This window comes from Giraffa tippelskirchi, chromosome 10, assembly GCF_054371585.1.
Source record: "Giraffa tippelskirchi isolate mGirTip1 chromosome 10, T2T-mGirTip1v1.2.pri, whole genome shotgun sequence".
NCBI lineage: Eukaryota > Metazoa > Chordata > Mammalia > Artiodactyla > Giraffidae > Giraffa > Giraffa tippelskirchi.
This window is the reverse complement of record NC_137284.1, coordinates 119,080,027-119,102,150: the sequence shown is the minus strand read 5'-3', so window position 1 is coordinate 119,102,150 and position 22,124 is coordinate 119,080,027. Positions and strand designations below refer to the sequence as shown.

At 37.7% G+C, this 22,124-nt stretch overlaps 1 long non-coding RNA gene across 1 annotated transcript in view; it reads left to right on the top strand.

The window, feature by feature from the left end:
* LOC145523528 (uncharacterized) overlaps nucleotides 1–22,124 on the top strand; it is a 256,078-nt gene that overhangs the window by 222,346 nt on the left and 11,608 nt on the right. The window contains exon 7 of the long non-coding RNA XR_014066679.1: nucleotides 16,723–16,868. This is a non-coding gene — a long non-coding RNA (uncharacterized LOC145523528). The remainder of the gene's footprint in view (nucleotides 1–16,722; nucleotides 16,869–22,124) is intronic.

The window sequence follows — 22,124 nt, the reverse complement described above, 5'->3', positions numbered from 1 at the left end:
ATGTCAAGGCTGTATATTGTCACCCTGCTTATTTACCTTATATGTAGAGTACATCATGAGAAACGCTGGGCTGGATGAAGCACAAGCTGGAATCAAGATTCTTGTCAATGTATGACAAAAACCACTACAATATTGTAAAGTAATTAGCCCCCCACTAAAATAAATAAATTTAAAAAAAAAAGAAAAGATTGTCAGGAGAAATATCAATAACCTCACATATGCAGATGATACCACCCTTATGGCAGAAAGTGAAGAACTAAAGAGCCTCTTGATGAAAGTGAAAGAGGAGAGTCAAAAAATTGGCTTAAAACTCAACATTCAGAAAGCTAAGACCATGGCCTCTGATATCATCACTTCATGACAAATAGCTGGGGAAACAGTGGCAGACTTCTTTTTTGGGAGCTCCAAAATTACTGCAGATGGTGACTGCAGCCATGAAATTAAAAGAAGCTTGCTCCTTGGAAGGAAACATATGACCAACCTATATAGCATATTAAAAAGCAGAAACATTACTTTGCCGACAAAGGTCCTTCTAGTCAAACTATGATTTTTCCAGTAGCCATGTATGGATGTGAGTGTTAGGCTATAAAGAAAGGTAAGTGCCAAAGAATTGGTGCTTTTGAACTGTGATGTTAGAGAAAACTCTTGAGAGTCCCTTGGACAGCAAGGAGATCCAACCAGTTCATCTTAAAGGAAATCAGTTCAGTTCAGTTCAGTCACTCAATCATGTCTGACTCTTTGTGACCCCATGAACCGCAGCACACCAGGCCTCCCTGTCCATCACCAACTCCCGGAGTCTACCCATACCCATGTCCATTGAGTTGCTTATGCTATCCAACCATCTCATCCTATGTTGTGTCCTTCTCCTCCTGCCCTCAATCTTTCCCAGCATCAGGGTCTTTTCCAATGAGTCAGCTCTTCGCATCAAGTGGCTAGAGTATTGGAGTTTCAGCTTCAACATCAGTCCTTCCAATGAACACCCAGGACTGATCTCCCTTAGGATGGACTGGTTGGATCTCGTTGCTGTCCAAGGGACTCTCAAGAGTCTTCTCCAACACCATAGTTCAAAAGCATCAATTCTTTGGCACTCAGCTTTGTTTTAGTGCAACTCTCACATCCATACATGACTACTGGAAAACCATAGCCTTGACTAGACGGACCTTTGTTGGCAAAGTAATGTCTCTGCTTTTAAATATGCTATTTAGGTTGGTCATAACCTTCCTTCCAAGGAGTAAGAGTCTTTTAATTTCATGGCTGCAATCGCCATCTGCAGTGATTTTGGAGCCCCCCAAAATAAAGTCAGCCACTATTTCCACTGTTTCCCCATCTATTTGCTATGAAGTAATGGGACTGGATGCCATGATCTTAGTTTTTTGAATGTTGAGCTTTAAGCCAATTTTTTCACTCTTTCACTTTCATCAAGAGGCTCTTTAGTTCTTCTTCACTTTCTGCAATAAGGGCGGTGTCATCTGTATATCTGAGGTTATTGATATTTCTCCCAGAAATCTTGATTCCAGCTTGTGCTTCCTCCAGCCTAGTGTTTCATGATGTACTCTGCATATAAGTTAAATAAGCAGAGTGACAATATACAGCCTTGACGTACTCCTTTTCCTATTTGGAACCAGTCTGTTGTTCCATGTCCAGTTCTAACTCTTGCTTCCTAACCTGCATACAGGTTTCTCAAGATGTAGATCAGGTGGTCTGGTATTCCAATCTCCTTCAGAATTTTTCATAGTTTATTGTGATCCACACAGTCAAAGGCTTTGGCATAGTCAATAAAGTAGAAATAGATGTTTTTCTGGAACTCAGTCCTGAATATTTATTGGAAGGACTGATGCTGAAGCTGAAACTCCAGTACTTTGGCCACCTGATACAAAGCACTGACTCATTTGAAAAGACCCTGATGCTGGGAAAGATTGAAGGCAGGAGGGGAAGGGGACGACAGTAGATGAGATGGTTGGATGGCATCACCTACTCAATGGACATGAGTTTCAGTAAACTCACGGAATTGGTGATGGACAGGGAGGCCTGGGGTGCAGCAGTCCATGGGGTCACAAAGTATCAGACATGACTGAGCGACTGAACTGAACTGAACAATCTTGTGAGCTGATTCCTTAAAATCTTTCTGTCGGTCTCCTGAGCTTCCTGCGTAACTTAAATGGTAAAGAATCTGCCTGCAGTGCGGGAGACCTGGGTCGGATCTCTGGGTTGGGAAGATACCCCAGAGAAGGGAATGACAACCCACTCCATTATTCTTGCCTGGAGAATTCCATGGACAGGGAAGCCTATGGGCTGTATAGTCCATGGGGTTGGAAAGAGTTAGTCTGTCTCCTATGTTTCTGGAGAGCCCTGACTGATACACTAATAAAATTATTTTAACCACTCTTAACTTCTTGTACTTGAATGAATCATTAATGTATAGAGTGTTTTATGGAAAAATTGAGTTTTCTTTAAATTTTGAGACTTTCATTATATTTGATTAGTTTCCTCTGCTAAAATGGAGGTGAATGTTAAAGTGTTAGTTAGTCAGTCATGTCTGACTCTTTGCAACTCCATGGACTGTAGCCCACCAGGCTCCTCTATCCACGGAGTTCTCCAGGCAGACATGTAGGTAGTTGAAAAAAGTTAAAAATGTTAATGTAGTAAATAACATGGTTAACCCTGAGGCTCTTTGTGTCATGGCTATCACGACACTATTTTTCATCTCTTTTATTTATTTTTTTGGTCTTTATGAGTGTTACAACCAACCCAGCGGGAAGTAACAGCAGAGGCAGAAGGGATTCTGTGATTCAAATATAAGCCGGCTTTGGGGTATTGGAGAAGGCAAAGCTATGGAGGTAGAGGAGACAGGTTTGCTAGAACCTTCTTGGGTATGAAGTGGGTGAGCAAGAATGTATGTAATATAAATTGTCATGTATTATAATTAGCTCTTTTATCAAGAATATATGTTGTTCTTTTATCAAGTTCAGTATATAGTTCTTTTATCCAGAAGTATAATATAGAAGCTAACTGTAGTATATTTCAAAGTTTATATTGCATTTGTTCTTGCTCACCTTCTCCCAATGTTTAACACTCAAATAGATGCCAGAAAGTAATCGTTAAAATGGCAGAACTTTAAGATGAATGTGGGAGAAAATTGGAATATAACCAAGTCCTAAAATTATTCTTTCAATACAGCGTTTTGTAGGCAAAACAGGGAAACTTAAAAAACAGTAAAATTTTCTAAACGGGAAATAAATTTAAAACTTCTGACTCCAGACATTGGGAAAGACTATGAAAGGTTATCTCATGCATTCTTTTACCTCTAGGCAGGATGTATGTTTTGAGCCACATTTTAAAGCCATCTCACAGGGAGCAAGAGTTTGCAACTCTCCTTAGCTCTCCACTTTCCTACTAAATGATTTTTACTATCAAGAATCCTTCCTTTTATATAATATAATTTTTCTCTTGTTCTGGCCCAAATTGGAATTGAAGAGTAGCTGGTGATAATTCCCTGTGTGAGAGCCCTTCATGTATTTATAGATTGTTATTAAATTGTCCCAAATCAATGTTTAATCTTCAAACTGGATAATATCCATTTTCTTGACCTCCTTTAATAGATCATTTTCCAAACCTTCAATCATCATTTATAGCTTTCTGCCAAACCAGCTATATTTTTTTGTTTTGTTTTGTTTCTTGCTGCCTACTTGTAGATCTCAGAACCAGAGAGGGTATTTTTGGAAAAGTAGGAGTTTGATGAAAGGATTTTATCCTTTGTATTTATGTATATGTGCACCTTTCTTTATACAATAGTTATTTAAAATAACATATTTTTGCAAGTCAAATTATATTTTAATACTCCAAGCAAGTTTATCTTTTAAAGGTTAGAAGTAAATCTTTTCTAAACTGCATACTTTTGTTAGGCAAATATTTAAAGAGAGAGAGTTTCTGAAATTCAGATTTTTATGTTTGCGTCAAGCTTTCTTAAAGTAGAGAACATTTCTATTATTATATCATCCTTGTCTTTCTGTTCCATAGCAGTTCAGTAACCAACTTCTGTTTGTGAAGTATTATGTATTAGGTCTGCTTTTGAATGCTACATTTGCAATGTCAGTTCTGCATTTATTTGACACCTATGTTAAAGATATTTGTAAAAACATGAAAAATAAATCATATTCTGTTCTTAAAGGGACTGCAATCTAAAGAGAGAGAGATAAAGTGCATGCAAATAATTAAAATATAAATTAGGAAGAATGTAAGTGTTTTAAGTTGAGATCAGAGAGAGATTATCTGGGAACAAGGAAGATTTTTGAGAGAGGTTGCATTTGATTGCAGGGGTCTTGAAGGTGGTATAACTTTTGTACAGGTAAAATAAAGAAGGGCCACTACTAGCAGGAAGAACTATCTGAAAGGTGCAATGGGACTGAACAATGTTTAGTGAAGACTCAATTAAAAAAGTTTCCTTTAAAGAAGATGGTAGGAATATGAATTCAAAGGGGAGGATTTCCTTTAAAGATGGTGGTTAACATTACTAGTATTTCTTTGGCCATCCAGAATCCAGTCACCATTCTTGTTTTGGGAGGAGTCCCTATTATGAGGTACTAGTTGGAGGCTGACGTCTGTCTTCCACTATGAAAACCAAAGAGGAGGCAAACATTTCTTCTCCGTACTTGAAGCCAGAGACACGTGGCCTTGACTCAGCCATATGTCAATTATAAACTCCCATGAAATTTTTTAACTTGAGGGATTAGCAGAGTGACGTAGTGACCTACAGCAAACTGTCATACTAACAATGTATCCAGTTGGGGCAGTGAGGAGTGTCCAGTGGCATAACATCAATGGCTGTGCCCTTCCCTGACTCTTCTTGAAACATGACCTTAACTGTATTCCCCTCTTTCTGGCCTTTTTTGTTTCTTCACAGTTTCCTAAACCTTGTTTCTTTAGCCTTCCAACTGATTTTTGAGGACTTCCTTACATTCTGTGTATAATTTTATTCCTGCTTAATTTAGCCCAAGTCAGTTTTGGTGGCTTACAGTCTACAGTCATGACTGAAACAAATATTCATCTAGAATCTTCATACAGAATCAAGTGGTGTGGGTAGAGATGAGATGTCAGAGTAGTTAATAGGCATCTACCATTGTCCAGGTAAGAAGGTACACCATCCACATCATAGCAATTGAATGAGAACAGTGCAGTCAGAAGAGGAGGGGTTGCACATTGGAGATATGATGTTGGATTTGGATATGAAGTTGAACAGCCTGCATTATCTGCAACTATTTTGTTGCCAAGGTTGATTATGCCTCATCTAACTGGTTAGGTGAACAACTTATCTGTTTTTCTATTGAACATATACTTGCCTTCTGAGGCTCCAAGGTGAAGAGGATGCCTTTTTTTTTTTTTTTTTTAGAAGAAAGAGGGTTTTTATTTTCAATCAGGGTTGATACATCAGGACATTGCAACTAATTGAAGTGAAAGAGAATGTAGGCTTGGAGAATGAAAAATAATGGTGAAGTTTACGGTGAAGTCCTTGGTTATGCCCCAGTATTATAAACTGAAATGGGGATGTTGAAAGAGAAACTGGTAGAGGGAAGATGAATGATTATTGGACATTATATAGCTAGTTTTGCTCCTAGTTTTAGTTCATGATAGTTCTAGTTCTATCCGTGTATCTTTTCCTCCCTACTCCTTCGCTTCCTCCTTCCCTTCTCTTCCTACAGTAGTAATACATTTTCATAGCTAAGAAAATTAACCATCTAAAAGCACATACAACACAGATGTTGACTGGGCTCCCTGAACCATTAAGAGCTGGGCAAATGATTTAAACCTTCATACTATGCAGTGTTTCCACAGCTTTCAATAAGATTTCTCTAGATGCCTGAGGGCTTCTTACTGTCTGACTGTTCTTATTGTCACTTTCTTGTCAAGGGTGTTCTTTAACACGACTCTTTCATGTTGTATTCCTCAGAGGTTACATAAGACCCATTCACTATTTTTGTTTGTCTGCTTTTACAATAACTTTGCCCACATAGAATATTTGTGCTATATCAGATTTTTTTTGGATGATATATGTCATCAGTAAGAATTCCTTTGAGCAATGCTGCATATATCTCAAAATCTCATTTTAAAGATGCTCTCTTCTCTAAACTATTTCTTTTTTTAAAAAATTTTTTAAAAATTTATTTTAATTGGAGACTAATTACTTTGCAATATTGTGGTGGTTTTTGCCATACATCCACATGAATCAGCCATGGGTGTACATGTAAAGTATTTCTTTGTAATCACTTCATCACTTAAGTTTAGTCACCCACCTCTCCCTCTCATCTTCCTTGGGTTCTTCTCATTCTACATTCTTTCTCATCCATTCTCTCACCTTCTGCCTCCCCTATAATATTATTCACCTGGGTCATGCTTAGTGATACTGCCCCATTCTCTAAAACCTTGCTATAAACCAACACCCATCCTCTGGGTTTTGCTGTTTACTTCAAGTGCTTATCAGGTTTTTTTTTTAATAATTTCTTTCTCTGTAAAATAAATCCTTTTGCTAGGTATTAGTTATTTCTCTTCTTGTCAGATATACTACACAGAGATGCTATCTATTAATATCATAACCTTATATATATATGGGTTTTCCTGGTAGCTCAGTGGTAAAGAATCCATCTCTAATGCAGGAGGTGTGGGTATGATCCCTGGCAAAGCTCCCCTAGAGAAGGGAATGACTTTCCACTCCAGTATTCTTGCCTGGAAAATCCCATGGACAGAGGAGCCTGGTAGGCCACAATCCATGGGATCACAGAGTCAGACATGACTTAGCAAATATATACATATACTCCATATTGCAAAAATATGAAAATACACTATATATATGCATACATATATATGTATATATATGCTCTATACATATATATGTTGTATAATAGTGTAGTATAGTATTTGCATATTTTTGCATATATGTTTTAGAAAGTAAATTGTCTCATACCATACATATTGTATCTCCTTGTCATGGATCACAGCCTTGTGGTGATGAAGCGGCTTGTGCAACTCAGTGAAGCTATTAGTCATGCTGTGCAGGGCCATCCAAGATGGATGGGTCGTAGGGAAGAGTTCTGACAAAATGTGATCTACTGGAGGAGGAAATGACAGCCCACTCCAGTACTCATGCTGTGAAAGCCCCCTGAACAGTATGAAAAAGCAAAAAGATATGACCCTTTTGGAAGATAAGCCCCTAAGTCAGAAAGTGTCCAGTATACTACTGGGGAAGAGCAGAGGACAATTGCTAGTAGCTCCAGAAAGAATGAAGCAGTTGGGCCAAAGTAGAAATGACATTCAGTTGTGGATGTGTCTAGTGGTGAAAGTAAAGTTTGATGCTGTAAAGAACAATATTGCGTAGGAACCTGGAATGTTAAGTCCATGGTGGGTCACAATAAACTGGAAAATTCTTAAAGAGTTGGGAGTAGCAGACCACCTTACCTGTTTCCTGAGAAACCTGTATGTGAGTCAAGAACTGCAGTTAGAACTGGACATGGAACAACTGACTGGTTCCAAATTGGGAAAGGAGTATGTCAAGGCTGTCTACTGTCACCCTGCATGTTTAACTTCCAGACAGAGTACATCATGCGAAATACTGGGCTGGATGAAGCGCAACCTGAAATCAAGATTGCTGAGAGAAAAATCAACAATCTCACATGTGCAGATTCTGCTGCTGCTGCTAAGTCTCTTCAGTCGTGGCCGACTCTGTGCGACCCCATAGATGGCAGTCTACCAGGCTCCTCTGTTCCTGGGATTCTCCCGGCAAGAATACTGGAGTGGGGTGCCATTGCCTTCTCTGAGACTTGCAGATGATACCACTTTAATGGCAGAAAGCGAAGAGGAACTGAAGAGCCTCTTGAAGAAAGTGAAAGAGGAGAGTGAAAAAGCTGGCTTAAAATTCAGCATTCAAAAAATGAAGATCATGGCATCTAGTCCCATCACTATAGGACAAATAGAAGCAGAAAATGTGGAAACAGATTTTTTTTTATTCCTGGTCTCAAAAACATCGTGGACAGTAACTGCAGCCATGAAATCAAAAGACACTTGCTCCTTGGAAGGAAGGCTATGACAAACCTAGACAGCATATTAAAAAGCAGACATCACTTTGGTGACAAAGATCCCTATAGTCAAAGCTATGGTTTTTCTAGTAGTCATGTAAGGATGTGAGAGTTGTACCACAACTCAGAAGGCTAAGCACCAAAGAACTGATGCTTTTGAATTGTCGTGCTGGAGAAAACTCTTGAGAGTCCCTTGGGCTGCAAGGAGATCAGACCAGTCAATTCTAAAGGAAATCAACCCTGAATATTCATTGGAAGGACTGATGCTGAAGGACACTCCAATATTTTGGCCTCCTAATGCAAAGAGCTGACTCATTGGAAAAGATCCTGATGCTGGGAAAGATTGAAGGAAGAAAGAGGAGGGGGAGGCAGAGGATGAGATGTTTAGATAGCACTGACCCAATGGACATGAATTTGAGCAAATTCTGGGATATAGGGGAGGACAGAGGAGCTTGACATGCTGCAGTCCATGGGGTTGTAGAGAGTTGGGCACGACTTAGCAACTGAACAACAAGAATAAAAATACATGTTGTATGCTGAAAATAGCTCATTAAATCAGTATAGATATGTCTTTTTATTATAAATGTATAACACAGTTTAAACCATTTACATATCAGTAGATAATGAAGTTGTTTAAAAGTTTTCATTGTAATAAGAAATGCTTTAACGCCTATTCCTGTATATCTGTATATGTGTCATGTTGCTGCTATGTATTTCTCATTGACTAGATAGCTAGAAATGAAACTACTGTGACATAAAGATTCAACATTTTGATTGATTAACATACTGCCCTTCAAAATAGCTGTACCAATTTACACTTCCTCCATAACTCTTTCAGAATTTCTATTTCCTGCATCCTTGCTAACATTGAATCATTTTAATTTTTGTCAATATGTTTGCCAAACATGATCTGTTGCTTTTATTTTAATGTGTTTTTCCTTCAGTATCAGTGAGGCAGAGCATCTTTTCAGATATTTATGTATATTTAGTTTTTTAGAAAATTACATGTTCACATATTTATTTCCATTTTAAATTCAAGTTCTGTGTTTAATAAATTAATTTATAGGAATTCTTCCTTATTATACAATTTCATATTGTATTTGAAAATATTTTCTCACAGTGTCCTCTATTCTATACTTTTGTGTCACATAGTCTTTAATCTTTTCCTTTTTTGAATCTGGGTTTTATATCTTGTTCAGAAAGGTATTCCTTTCTTTCAGATTGAAAGTGTTTTTAAGTATATCTTATTATTATAGTTTGGGCCTTCCCTGGTGGCTCAGTGATAAGGAACCCACCTGCCAATGCAGGAGACATGAATTTGATCGTTGGGTTGGGAAGATCCCCTGGGGAAGGAAATGGCAACCCACTGCAGTTTCTATTTTTGTTTTTTCCACTTCAGTTTCTTACCTGGGAAATCCCATGAACAGAGGAGCCTGACAGGGCTATAGTTCAATGGGTCACAAAGAGTCAGACACGACTTAGTGACTAAACAACAGCAACAATTATTATACTTTAGCTTTTTTTGCATTTAGCTTTTGAATCCAGGTGAAATTTGTTCTTGTGTATGTTTGACAGAATAACATATTTTTTCTGAATGTGTGACTGACTGTATGCATGCCGTTTATTGGTGTTCTCACATTCAGCATTTGCTGTAAACTGAATGTTTGTGTCCCCCGGAAAAATTCCTGTGTTGCCATCTTAACCACCAAGATTATGGTAAATGGTTAGATCATGAGGGCAGAGTCCTTGACCTAATAGATCAGGAAGGCAGAATCCGCCTCAGAGAGCTCCCTTCCTCTCTTCCCATGTGAGGTTATAGTCAGAAGGTGACCATTTATGACCCAGGAAGCAGGTCCTAACCAGACACTGAATTACGCACACCTAGACCTTGATCTTCTAAACTCCAGAACTATGAGAAATAAATCTCATGTCACTTAAAAGCTACGTAATCTATAGTATTCTGTTATAGCACCCTGAATGGACTAAAATACTCATGATTTGAAATGTCATTTTTATCTTTCTGAAATCTTTAATTTTCTTTTATTGATCTACATTTAATAATTCTGGGCAAATACCTTGGAGTGACACATTCTAAGGGTTAAAAAACTATGATTTTTTTTCCACTCAGTGTATTAGTTTTACTTATTTGCTTTGATTTTAATAGCAGTGTTACTTAATTTTTTATGTAGGCAAAATGAAACCAGTATAAAATAAAATAATCTGAATAATTATGTAATGTTCAATGTATATTGGGAATAACCATTTGAATTCATGATTTTTTTTCTAATAACAAATTATATTTTCTAGCTCTGTTCAGGAAAGGAAAAATAAACTACTCCTAGCAGTGAACCATTTTAGTGTTCTGATATGGGTTGCTCAATATATTAATAATTCACCACAAATAACAAGGTTGCTTAAAGGCTATGGCAGTTTTCAAGTGTGAAACAGGTAATGTAAAAGGTAAACCAAAGATATCTTGTACCAAAAGCAGAGAGGCTTTCAAGAACTGATGGAGTCTTGTCAAAACAGCATAGAAACCAAGGGCTGCTTGGCTGAAGGTGGGGTGGTTTTATCATTGAAAGAAAAGTCGTTGTAATTGATTTAAAACACATACATACAGTCCATAATGATACATAAAAAAAGTCTTCTTTTTATCAGCAGAGGTGACCATTGTACTAACTTTTAAAACATATACATTGGTAATTAAAAAGAAAGAAACCTTTATTCTTCCATTCTAATTGGAAACAAATTTTGGAGAAGTCAACTTGTCTCAGTTGAAAAGAGATTCTTTTGGAAGTCTTATTAGCAAATTTAAGAAGACTGAAATATCTAAAATTTTTTTCTGACCAGAATGATGTCAGACTAAAAATCAACAACAAAAGGAAGGACAAATGCTGCATAATATCACTTATATGTAGAACCAAAAAAAATCAGACTCATAGAAACAGAATAGAGTGATGGTTACCAGGGACTTAGGGGAGTGGGGCCAATGGGGACATGCTGGTCAATCAATTCAAACCTATGATGCGTTTAAATTAGGGAGATCTAATGTAAAAGTGGTGATTACAGTTAATAATACTGTATTGTATACTTGAAAGTTTCTAAGAGAATAGACTTTAAACATTTACAACAACATAAAAAAGAAATCATAATTATGTGATGTGATGAAGGTGTTCAGTTCAGTTCAGTCACTCAGTCGTAGACTCTTTGCAACCCCATGGACTGCAGCAGGCCAGACCTCCCTGTCCATCACCAACTCCCGGAGTTTACTCAAACTCATGTCCATTGAGTGGGTGATGCCATCCAACCATCTCATCCTGTGTCGTCCCCTTCTCCTCCTGCCCTCAATCTTGCCCAGCAACAGGGTCTTTTCCAATGAGTCAGTTCTTTGCATTAGGTGGCCAAAGTATTGGAGTTTCAGCTTCAACATTAGTCCTTCCAATGAATATTCAGGACTGATCTCCTTTAGGATGGACTGGTTGGATCTCCTTGCAGTCCATGGGACTCTCAAGAGTCTTCTCCAACACCACAGTTCAAAAGCATCAATTCTTCGGCGCTCAGCTTTCTTTATAGTCCAACTATCACATCCATACATGATTACTGGAAAAACTATAGCTTTGACTAGACGGACCTTTGTTGACAAAGTAATATCTCTGCTTTTTAATATGCTGTCTAGATTGGTCATAACTTTTCTTCCAAGGAGCAAGCATCTTTTAATAGAATGGGAATAGAGATCTCTTCAAGAAAATTAGAGATACAAAGGGAACTTTTCATGCAAAGATGGGCACAATAAAGAACAGAAATGGTATGGACTTAACAGAAGCAGAAGATATTAAGAAGAGGTGGCAAGAATACACAGAAGAACTATACAAAAAAGATCTTCACAACCCAGATAATCACGATGGTGTGATCACTCACCTAGAGCCAGACATCCTGGAATGCAAAGTCAAGTGTGCCTCAGGAAGCATCACTACAAACAAAGCTAGTGGAGGTGATGGAGGTGTTAGCTAATGCTATACTGGTACTTATTTTGCAGTATACATGTGTGAATTAATAATTTATACGTCTTAAGCTTTCAAAATATAGGTGAGGATACAGGTGAAGAACTAGAAGGGGAAATTTTTTTCTGAATTTGAACAGTGTCAGCAGTTTTATTGGGAAAGCAGGATGCATTTTTGTTTTTTAGATTTACTGATGGAAGAGAAGAATGTTAAAGAAACTGAAATGAAACTAAAGCCATACGTTCTTACCGTATTTCCACACTCAAAAATCTGTAAAGTGAAATAACAGAAAAGTGTGTGCAGTCTAAACTGCAGTTACTGACAGGTGCTTAAAGTATCCTCAACAGGTATAAACCCCCCAAATACCAACATTGTTTTCATAGGAACTGAAGAAAGAGAGCTGCTCTCTCGCTCCAGGAAACACTGGTCTGCATAAAATGATAAGCACATTTAAAGTGGATTTGACACTAGATCTTGAAACTGTCCAATCTGATCTTATATCTGAAGACAAAATGTTACTTGCAGAAAATCAAATGTTCCTTACAATGCTTACTTTTCACCTACCCATCTTGAGTGCTGAAAGGTTTGAGGTTGACAAGCACTACTGGCAGGTAGAAGTGAGACACAAATGACTGGCTCTAAGTGAGTGGAAGGAGTCTTTCCCCAGTGATGCTCTTACATGAGCTTCCTCCAGGGATGGCTGCTGGCAGATCGAGCACTGGACTCATCCCTGTGGATAGGGAATGCAGGAAAATCCATATGGGTTGGCATTCTTCTGGATTATGAGTTGGGAGAGTTTTCTCTTTACAATATGAATAGATCTCAACATTTATACCTTCAGTGATACGTTTATAGAAAAAACTTAGGCCTTACTTCTCCACTGGACTTCAAACACTCTTACAATCTGTAAAATCACAAATGAATGGTGAGGGATCTGGAAGACTGTTCACATCTGTTTTATTTTCTTTCTGTATTCATGAAAATTTTTTTAAGGATTCTGTATAATTTTAGGGCTTCCTTCATGGCTCAGTGGTAAAGAGCCTGCCTGTAATGCAAGAGACCTGGGTTCGATCCCTGGGCTGGGAAGATCCCCTGGAGGAGGAAATGGCAACCCACTAGCAGTATTCTTGCCTGGAAACTTCCCTGGGCAGAGGAATCTGGCAGGACTATAGTCCATGGATCAAAAAAAATTTTAGCTTAATTTTGGGCTAATGTGCTTTCCATAGATAGGGAGACATTTTTCTTCAATAAACTACACAGTTTTTTGGTATTTCTGCTTCCACAACTAATTGTAATGTATGTAACACCTATTCTACAGGTATAACATATGAATCAATTACAAGATGCTTTAGCAGTTCCAAAAGTTAGGACATCAAAATCACCACTTCTTCATACTTGTCTTGTTTCTCAATGCCAATAAATGCGTTTTTATCATATTAAAAAAGATAGAAAATATGAAACATTTTCTGTCTTGCTTCAGCTTATTTATTAGTTTTATCTGTTGGGGATATATTACATTAATCTATAGTTTTTTTCATAAAATTTTATGGCTTTCTCTCTTTCTCTCTCTCTATATATATAATACATGTATATAGAATACAGTTAGATATACATATATAGTACTAATGGGCTTTCCTACTTAGCTCAGTTGCTAAAGAATACGCCTTCAATGCAGGAGACCCTTGTTTGAGTTTTGGGTCAGGCAGATCTGCTGGAGGAGGGATAGGCTACATACTCCAGTATTCTTAGGCTTCCCTTGTGGCTCAGCTGGTAAAGAATCCACCTGCAAAGTGGGAGGCCTGGGTTTGATCCCTGGCTTGGGAAGATCCCCTGGAGAAGGGAAAGGCTACCCATTCCAGTATTCTGGCCTGGAGAATTCCATGGACTATAGTCCATGGGGTCACAAAGAGTCAGACAAGACTGAGCAACTTTCACTTTCAATGTGACTTTCATATAGTACTAATAAGTTAATTTGAAAAATTGTTTTTTTCCTAGAATACGTATTCAGGGTTTGGTATTAGGTGCACTTAGTGCTAAAGTCTTCCTATAAGTGATAAATATTAAAAAAATTTTCAACTCAGTGTAGAATGCTGTAGATAGACCAGCTTTTAGTATCATTCTCAGATATTTAGCCTCCATAAAAGTTATGTTTTACTTTCCTAGGGTATAAGTATTTTGAGGTTAAAATTTTCTTTTTCATTAGTAATTTCCAAAAATAAATCATAGTAAATCACCCACAGTTGAACAAGGTCATCTGGATTAATCAGATTTAAATGGGAGGCAGAGTTGAGGGACATCTTATGAATTGTGAGGAGGCTTTGTAATCAAGATGTAAACAGTAAATTCTATAGAACTTCTTAAGAATAGGATAAATCATTACTTTGATTTCCTCCTTTCCAATACTCTCATCAAGATGCAAATGTATGGTACTTAGTATTTCTTAATTATAATTTATTAATCAAGTATTAAAAAGCAACTGCATTTTAGGAATTTGCAGGTAGATATTAGTCAGCCCTGGTTCTACAGTGCTCAAAATAAAAAGGGGAACAATTGTAGACATGAGGATTAGGTCAGGTTTGTGCCTACAAATCCAGGGAATAAAGTCTTTCTGAGGAGGAGGACAGCAAGGAAAAATGTTGGCCCATGAAAATGTAGATAGAGCAAGGTGTTAAGAGTTCAGTCTTCATTTACATGGAAAGTGAGGTAGACATGTGCTATTTGTTTATCTACAGGCACAAAGACTTTGTTTCACAAAGCAGGGCTTGTCAGGTTTTTTTCCCCACCAAAATGCTGTTAAGAGAAAGAGACCAAGTTGGATCTGTGAATGTAGCCCAAAGCTCTCCATGAATGAGAAAACTTCTAAAAATCTAGCTTATTGTTTAGAGCATTCATTGGAATGCTATATTCAGCTGTATAGTATGTCCATGTTTGTATCTTAACAAAAAAGTCTTTATTTGCTTTCTTTGCTTCCAGGTAAAATAGCTTTCTGTTAAACAGATACGGGTTTGTCTCAAAAATCCACCCTGATGTATCATTCTATGTGTGGTGTATATTTTCTGATTTGTAATACTACAACTCTCATTGCCCAAAACAGCAATAACCAACATTAATGAATGCTTAGTAAGTTCTAGATACTGTTCTAATCCTATTAAATATACTAATTTGTCCCATGCTAGGAGTGATGGATAAGGTACTTAAATTTTGATTTAATTGTGCATATACAGAATTATCATATGATGGAAATTTGTACAAATAAACAGTAAAGATGAGATATCTTGATGACTTTGGTAATCATATTTTTTTCAGTTCTGGTCTTGGCACTATCCTATAAAAAGAGGATTTGTAGTGTTTAGAGCAATTCAAATTGTTCTATACCAGCAACAAGTCTGGAATAGATATCCATATAAATTAAATCTTACATGGGAATTTTGATTTAAAGTTCTTATTAATTTTATATCTTCTAATCTTTACTAAACATTTAATTTCTGTTATATATAAAATATTTGATTAAGTATAAGCTGAATAATGAAATACTGACATTTGGTGAATTTGTGCCTCTGAATTGCTTTGTTATGGTGATGTTTTTACTTTTTTAGATTTGGGAATCAAATGGATTAGATAGGAAATGTTGGAGATAAGTTAATGTGATTGAACTGTTATTCAATAACTAAGGTCTACTATTTCAAGAAGTGTACATCTAATGAAACCAAACAATTTAACCAAATGAATTTTATGTGCATGGCAAAGGCTTTACTGCATAAAAGCACTAAATCACTTGCATATTGCAGGTTTAGTCCTCTTTTCACACAGCTCTTTATTCAGGATCAGTGGCTACATATGCCCTGCTGGTAGTAAAGTGGCTTTCTTGCTAACTGAGCTTTTATAAAGCATCCTCAAGAGATAGTAGAGTGGGGGAGTGGTTTGAATAAGGACTTATATAGGTAACTTTTTTTTAAGACCAATTTATATACAGCAGAAACCTGAGTTGAGATTTTAGATTACAGCAGAGAAAGTATGCCAAAGAAAGTAATAGTTTGTAACCTAAATGAATACTTTAATCCCCTTAAAGTCATTAAAATTCATCTTATACTTTAATTTTGGTTGAAAATTTGTTTGTTTAAATACATAAAAGCAAGTATTTTTAATGCCTCTGATATCTAAACACCTCTTTAGAAGACCTTAAGAATTTAATACTGGTGTTCATGGCAAATTCTGTACTGTAGTACAGTCCAATATAAGTATTTGATAGGGTCATGCCAAATTGGAGTATATTGTTCCTTGCTTTTACTGGGTGTCTTATAATGATAAATTTTGAAGGGACTCAAACCTTAGAGATGTTAAATAAGGATTTGCTATTGGAGATTCAGTTGTAGAATATAGCACAAAGTACATAATCAACAAATTTACCAGATTCTAGGCACTGTTTGAGGTACTGTAGGTTTTGCAGTGAACAAATAAGGCACAATTTCCTGACCTCTTGCGGCTTGGATTCTGGGGGAGAGATAGATGATAAACTCCAAAGCACAACATATTGTATGTCAAATAATAGAAGTGTGATGGAGAAAAATGAAACAGGAAAGAGGATGTGAATGTTTTGAAGTGGTAGAGTTTGAAATTTTAGAGTATTAAAAATGGTCTCTGTGAATTTGCCATTTCAGCAAAGACCTGAAGCAGAGGAGTGATCTTTGCAAATATCTGTAGGAAGAGCATTTTGGGCATGAGGAACAGCAAATGAGAATCTCCTGAGGTGGGAACTGGTCAACATGTCCCCGGAATAGCCAGGCAACTCTGTGGCAGGAGCGTGGTGAGTGGAGATTTTTATATTAAGCGGGGATTTTTTCTTTTTTATGTCATGTAGGGATTTTAGGCTTTGTGGGTGCTTTTATTTTGAGTGGAATAGGAGATCATTGCAAGGTTTTGTTGTTGTTCAGTCACTAGGTCGTATCCAACTCTTTGCAACCCCATGAAATGCAGCATGCCAGGCTTCCCTGTTCTTCACCATATTCTGGAGCTTGCTCAAACTTGTGTCCATTGAGTTGGAGATGCCATCCAACCTTTTCATCCTCTGTCGTCCCTTTCTCCTCCTGCCTTCCATCTTTCCCAGCATCAGGGTCCTTTCCAATGAATTGACTTTTAGCATCAGGTGACCAAAGTACTTGAGCTTCAGCTTCAGCATCAGTCCTTCCAATGAATATTCAGGGCTGATTTCCTTTAAGATTGACTGATTTGTTCTCTTTGATGCTCAAGTGACTCTCAAGAGTCCAGCACCACAGTTCAAAAGCATCATTTCTTCAGTGCTCAGCTTTCTTTATGGTCCAGCTCTCACATCCTGCAGAAGAATAATATAACCTGATTTGTATTTTTATAGTATAATTCTGACTTCTCTGTTGAATACTACCCTGGGTTCTCTTCTCCCTTCTCTGGGAAACGGGTTCAGATAGAGCAGATAAGAGATGATGATGTCACAGACTGTCACAAAGAGAAGTGTAGATTTGGGGATGTGTTTTTGAATACAGTACTGGAAAGATTCTCTCATGGATTGGATGTGAAATGTGAGAGCAGGAGTCAAGCATGAGTTCAGTGGCTTCAGTCAGTAAATGGTTGAAGCTGCCATTTATCAAGATGGGAAGGTTGTTGGAGAAGATTTGGGAAAGGATACAAAGCTTGTTAGCAAGCCTTGATGGACCTGTGGGAATTCTCTAGGGTGGAACAAGTTGTGGAAGTAGAGATGCTCTAGACAAAGGGATCATTATGTTCAATGGCACTGAACCTTGCAAAGATTTCAATTATTGGTAAGTGGCGAGGTTCTCAGTGTGGTGTAAGCAGAATACATTAGGAGTTAATAAACTATAACTCACGGGCCAAATCCAGCACACTTTTTTTTTTTTTAAAGTATGGCCCATGAGCTGTACAAGTGGTTGAGAAAAAATTAAAAAAAGAATAATATTTTGTGGTATGTGAAACTTAGGTAAAGTTTGATCAGAATGTAACCCCATACATTCATTTATGAATTGTCTGTGGCTGTTTTTACCTTAAAATGGAAGACTTAAGTTGTTACAGAGACTATATGAAATGCAAAAGTGAAAATAATATCTTACACTTTACAGAAAAAGTTTGCTGAAGTCAAAATGGAGCATTATTTGGGAGCATGTTGTGAAGTACCTTGTGTACCTTTCTAAGGACTTGAGACTTGGTTCTGTAGGCAGCAGAAAGTCATAAAGAATGACTTCCTAAAGTATTACTAATAATACAGGAAAAATCCTGGCCTAACTTTATTCCCAGATGGAGAAACAAGCATGGAAACAGCAAGGGATTTGCCCAAAGGTTCGAGGTTCCCAGCGCTACAGCGCAAAGACTGGGCAAAGACCACATTGTCCCAACTCGCAGAATCATAATTTTACTCCTATTCCTTATAGTCTAATGTGGAGCTTCTGCATAGAGAGAAATTCCTCCAGAAACCTCATAGAATGTGTATGTCTGCTATAAAATGTCAAGAGAGATAATTACTTAGGGTTTAAGGTTTTATCCTAACCTACCTACATATTTATTTCATAATCAATAAAATTTATTTGAGAAAAGAAATTTCATAAACTTGGAATGAAATTATAATGAAAATTGAGCCATTATTTTAATAAAGATTGATCCAGGGCAAAGCTGAATTAGGCTAACATTTGTCATGTCTTCCTTTTCTTGTTGGAATATTCTCACCTGCCTGTTTTCCCCTTAATCCCATCCTGTTTCCTTCATGTTTTTAACAGGGTCTCTCATTATTGTCATGGATTCCTAAAATTAATCATTGGAGGCGTATCACTAAATTTTACATACTGTTGAAGGGAGCAGATTTTATTTACAAATTGTTCCAGGGAATGAACCAAGAAGCATTAGAAAGGATTCTGTTATTGCCAGATATACCATGGTTGAATAGTATCTCTGAGCTGGAAACCTAACTACAGGGGAAAGGATAGGGATGTGTGAATAGGTAATAAATGGAAACAGAGAAATGTCATAGCAAACAGGTGGAACATATCCTAGGGAAGAATGCAGTAGGAACAAGAGAATAATACTCTAAAGCTATCTCTCTCAGTTCTAAGGCTGACTAATGGTGGATGCTATGAGAAACTTCTTCATCTCTTTTTTTATAAAGAAGGAGAACTGGACTCTATGTGAATAATTTGAGAGAAGAATGGATGCAGCATCCTCTATGAACCAACTTGCTGGTGGTGGTTTAGTCACTAAGTCGTGTCCAACTCTTTGTGATCCCATGAACTGTAGTGCCCTCCCCCCAACCTGCTCCAGCTCCTCTGTCCCTGGGATTTTCCAGACAAGAATACTGGATTTCCAGGGGATATTCCCAACCAAGGGCTCCTGGATTGCAGGCAGATTTTTTTTTTTTTTTTTTTAACCAGCTGAGCCATCAAGGATAACCCTGTGAATCAACCTACTGCAGCTAACTGTGGCTCTCACTCAGTTCATTGTTCACAGGCTGTGTTTACCCTTCTGGTTATTTCTGGGTTGACCTGAGAGAAATTCTACCATGAGTCTTACTGAATAGAGATGCCAAACAGCAGAATATCAGTATTCTGTGTGGGCAAAAGTCATTATGATGTATTGCTGCAGCAGCTGCCTGGATATGATGGAAAGCGGATTGCTGCCTTCTGCCAAGTATGTTAGAACTTGATTTGTCCCTTTAAATATTTCAAATGTAAATGTGCATGGAACACATTTAAAGAAAGCTGAAATGGAACCCAGTGATCCAATATTACCAGCAAGTCTCTTTTGGAGGTACACAAAGGATGGTTATGGGAAGCATTATGGTGCACTCAGTGGAGCTCAATGTAGCTATATTTGAGAGTAGAATATATCCAATTGACAGCCTCATGTGGCACACAGTATTTTTAATTGTAGACTGTATTTCCAAATCACACAGATCCCATACATGTTAAATGGGGAAAACATATGTAATAGCTTGATGAGCAATGACCTCATCATTCTAGAGGTTCTGTGGAGGTTTTTGGAGATGGCTTTGGGTATTGAGTCTGTTTGAAATGTTTCTGGATGATCATCATGATATTGAGCAAGACTTGTTAGCTCAAGTTTTCATTCCAATCACAAAGAAAGGCAATGCCAAAGAATGCTCAAACTACTGCACAAATTGCACTCATCTCACATGCTAGCAAAGTAATGCTCAAAATTATCTAAGCCAGGCTCCAACAGTATGTGAACCATGAACTTCCAGATGTTCAAGCTGGATTTAGAAAAGGCAGAGGAACCAGATATCAAATTGCCAACATCTGTTGGATCATTGAAAAGCAAGAGAGTTCCAGAAAAACATCTGCTTCTGCTTTATTGACTATGCCAAAGCCTTTGACTATGTGGATCACAACAAACTCTGGAAAATTCTTAAAGAGATGGGAATACCAGATCACTTGACCTGCCTTCTGAGAAATCTGTATGGAGCTCAAGAAACAACAGTTAGAACTGGAAATGGAACAACAGACTGGTTCCAAATCGGGAAAGGAGTATGTCAAAGCTGTATATTGTCACCCTGCTTATTTAACTTATATGCAGAGTATATCATGAGAAATACTGGGCTGGATGAGGCACAAGCTGGAATCAAGATCACTGGGAGAAATATCAATAACTTCAGATATGCAGATGACACCACCCTTATGGCAAAAAGAGAAGTACTAAAGAGCCTCTTGATGAAAGTGAAAGCTGCTGCTGCTGCTGCTAAGTCGCTTCAGTCGTGTCCGACTCTGTGCAACCCCATAGATGGCAGCCCACCAGGCTCCTCTGTCCCTGGGATTCTCCAGGCAAGAACACTGGAGTGGGTTGCCATTTCCTTCTCCGAAAGTGAAAGAGGAGAGTGAAAAAGTTGGCTTAAAACTCAACATTCAGAAAACTAAGAGCATGGCATCTGGTTCCATCACTTCATGGTAAATAGATGGGGAACAGTGGAAACAGTGATAGGCTTAATTTTTTTTGGCTCCAAAATCACTGCAGATGGTGATTGCAACCATGAAATTAAAAGACGGTTGCTCCTTGAAAGAAAAGTTATGACCAACCTAGAGAGCATATTAAAAAGCAGAGACATTACTTTGCCAACAAAGGTCAGTCTAGTCAAAGCTATGGATTTTCCAGTAGTCATGTATGGAAGTGAGAGTTGGACTATAAAGAAAGCTGAGGACTGAAGAAGTGATGCTTTTGAGCTGTGATGTTGGAGAAGACTCTTGAGAGTCCCTTGGGCTGCAAGGAGATCCAACCAGTCCATTCTAAAGGGAATTAGTCCTGAATATTCATTGGAAGGACTGATGTTGAATCTGAAACTCCAATACTTTGGCCACCTGATGTGAAGAATTGACTCACTGGAAAAGACTCTGATGCTGGGAAAAATTGAAGGTGAGAGGAGAAAGGGACAAAAGAGGATGAGATGGTTGGATGGCATCACTGACTCAATGGGCATGAGTTTGAGTAAACTCCGGGAGTTGGTGATGGACAGGGAAGTCTGGTGTGCTGCAGACCATGGGGTTGCAGAGTTGGACACGACTGAGCAACTGAACTTACTGACTGACTGTTAAGCCAAACAGGGAAACTAGAGGGAGCTCTCTTTAAAAAATCATTGTAGACAAGAGAGTATAGCTATATGTAAATGAATGAATTGAGTAATTACTCAACTGGAGTACACTAATCATCAACAACTCTAGGAGAGGGTTTGTATCCTCACTAAGAAAGGACTATCAGATATTCTAGTTACTCTCGAATATGAAGTTTTTAAAAAAGCCAGTGGCCAAGAGTGTTCCTAGGCTAGGTTGGGTAGATAACTTATGAGAACAATATGATAAGCCTAAATTATGTCACTGAACAGTGAAGCTTTTATCATTGTCTTCTAATGACCCAAGTGTCATGGATAGAAAATGAATTTGTCTTCTCTTTGTAATCGGTTTGAATGGGACAGATAATGAACACACTATGTTGTACCTATGGGAGGTAGAGGAGTGATATTAGAGGGAACTTAACCTGTAAAAGATGATGCTGTGAAAGTGCTGCACTCAATATACCA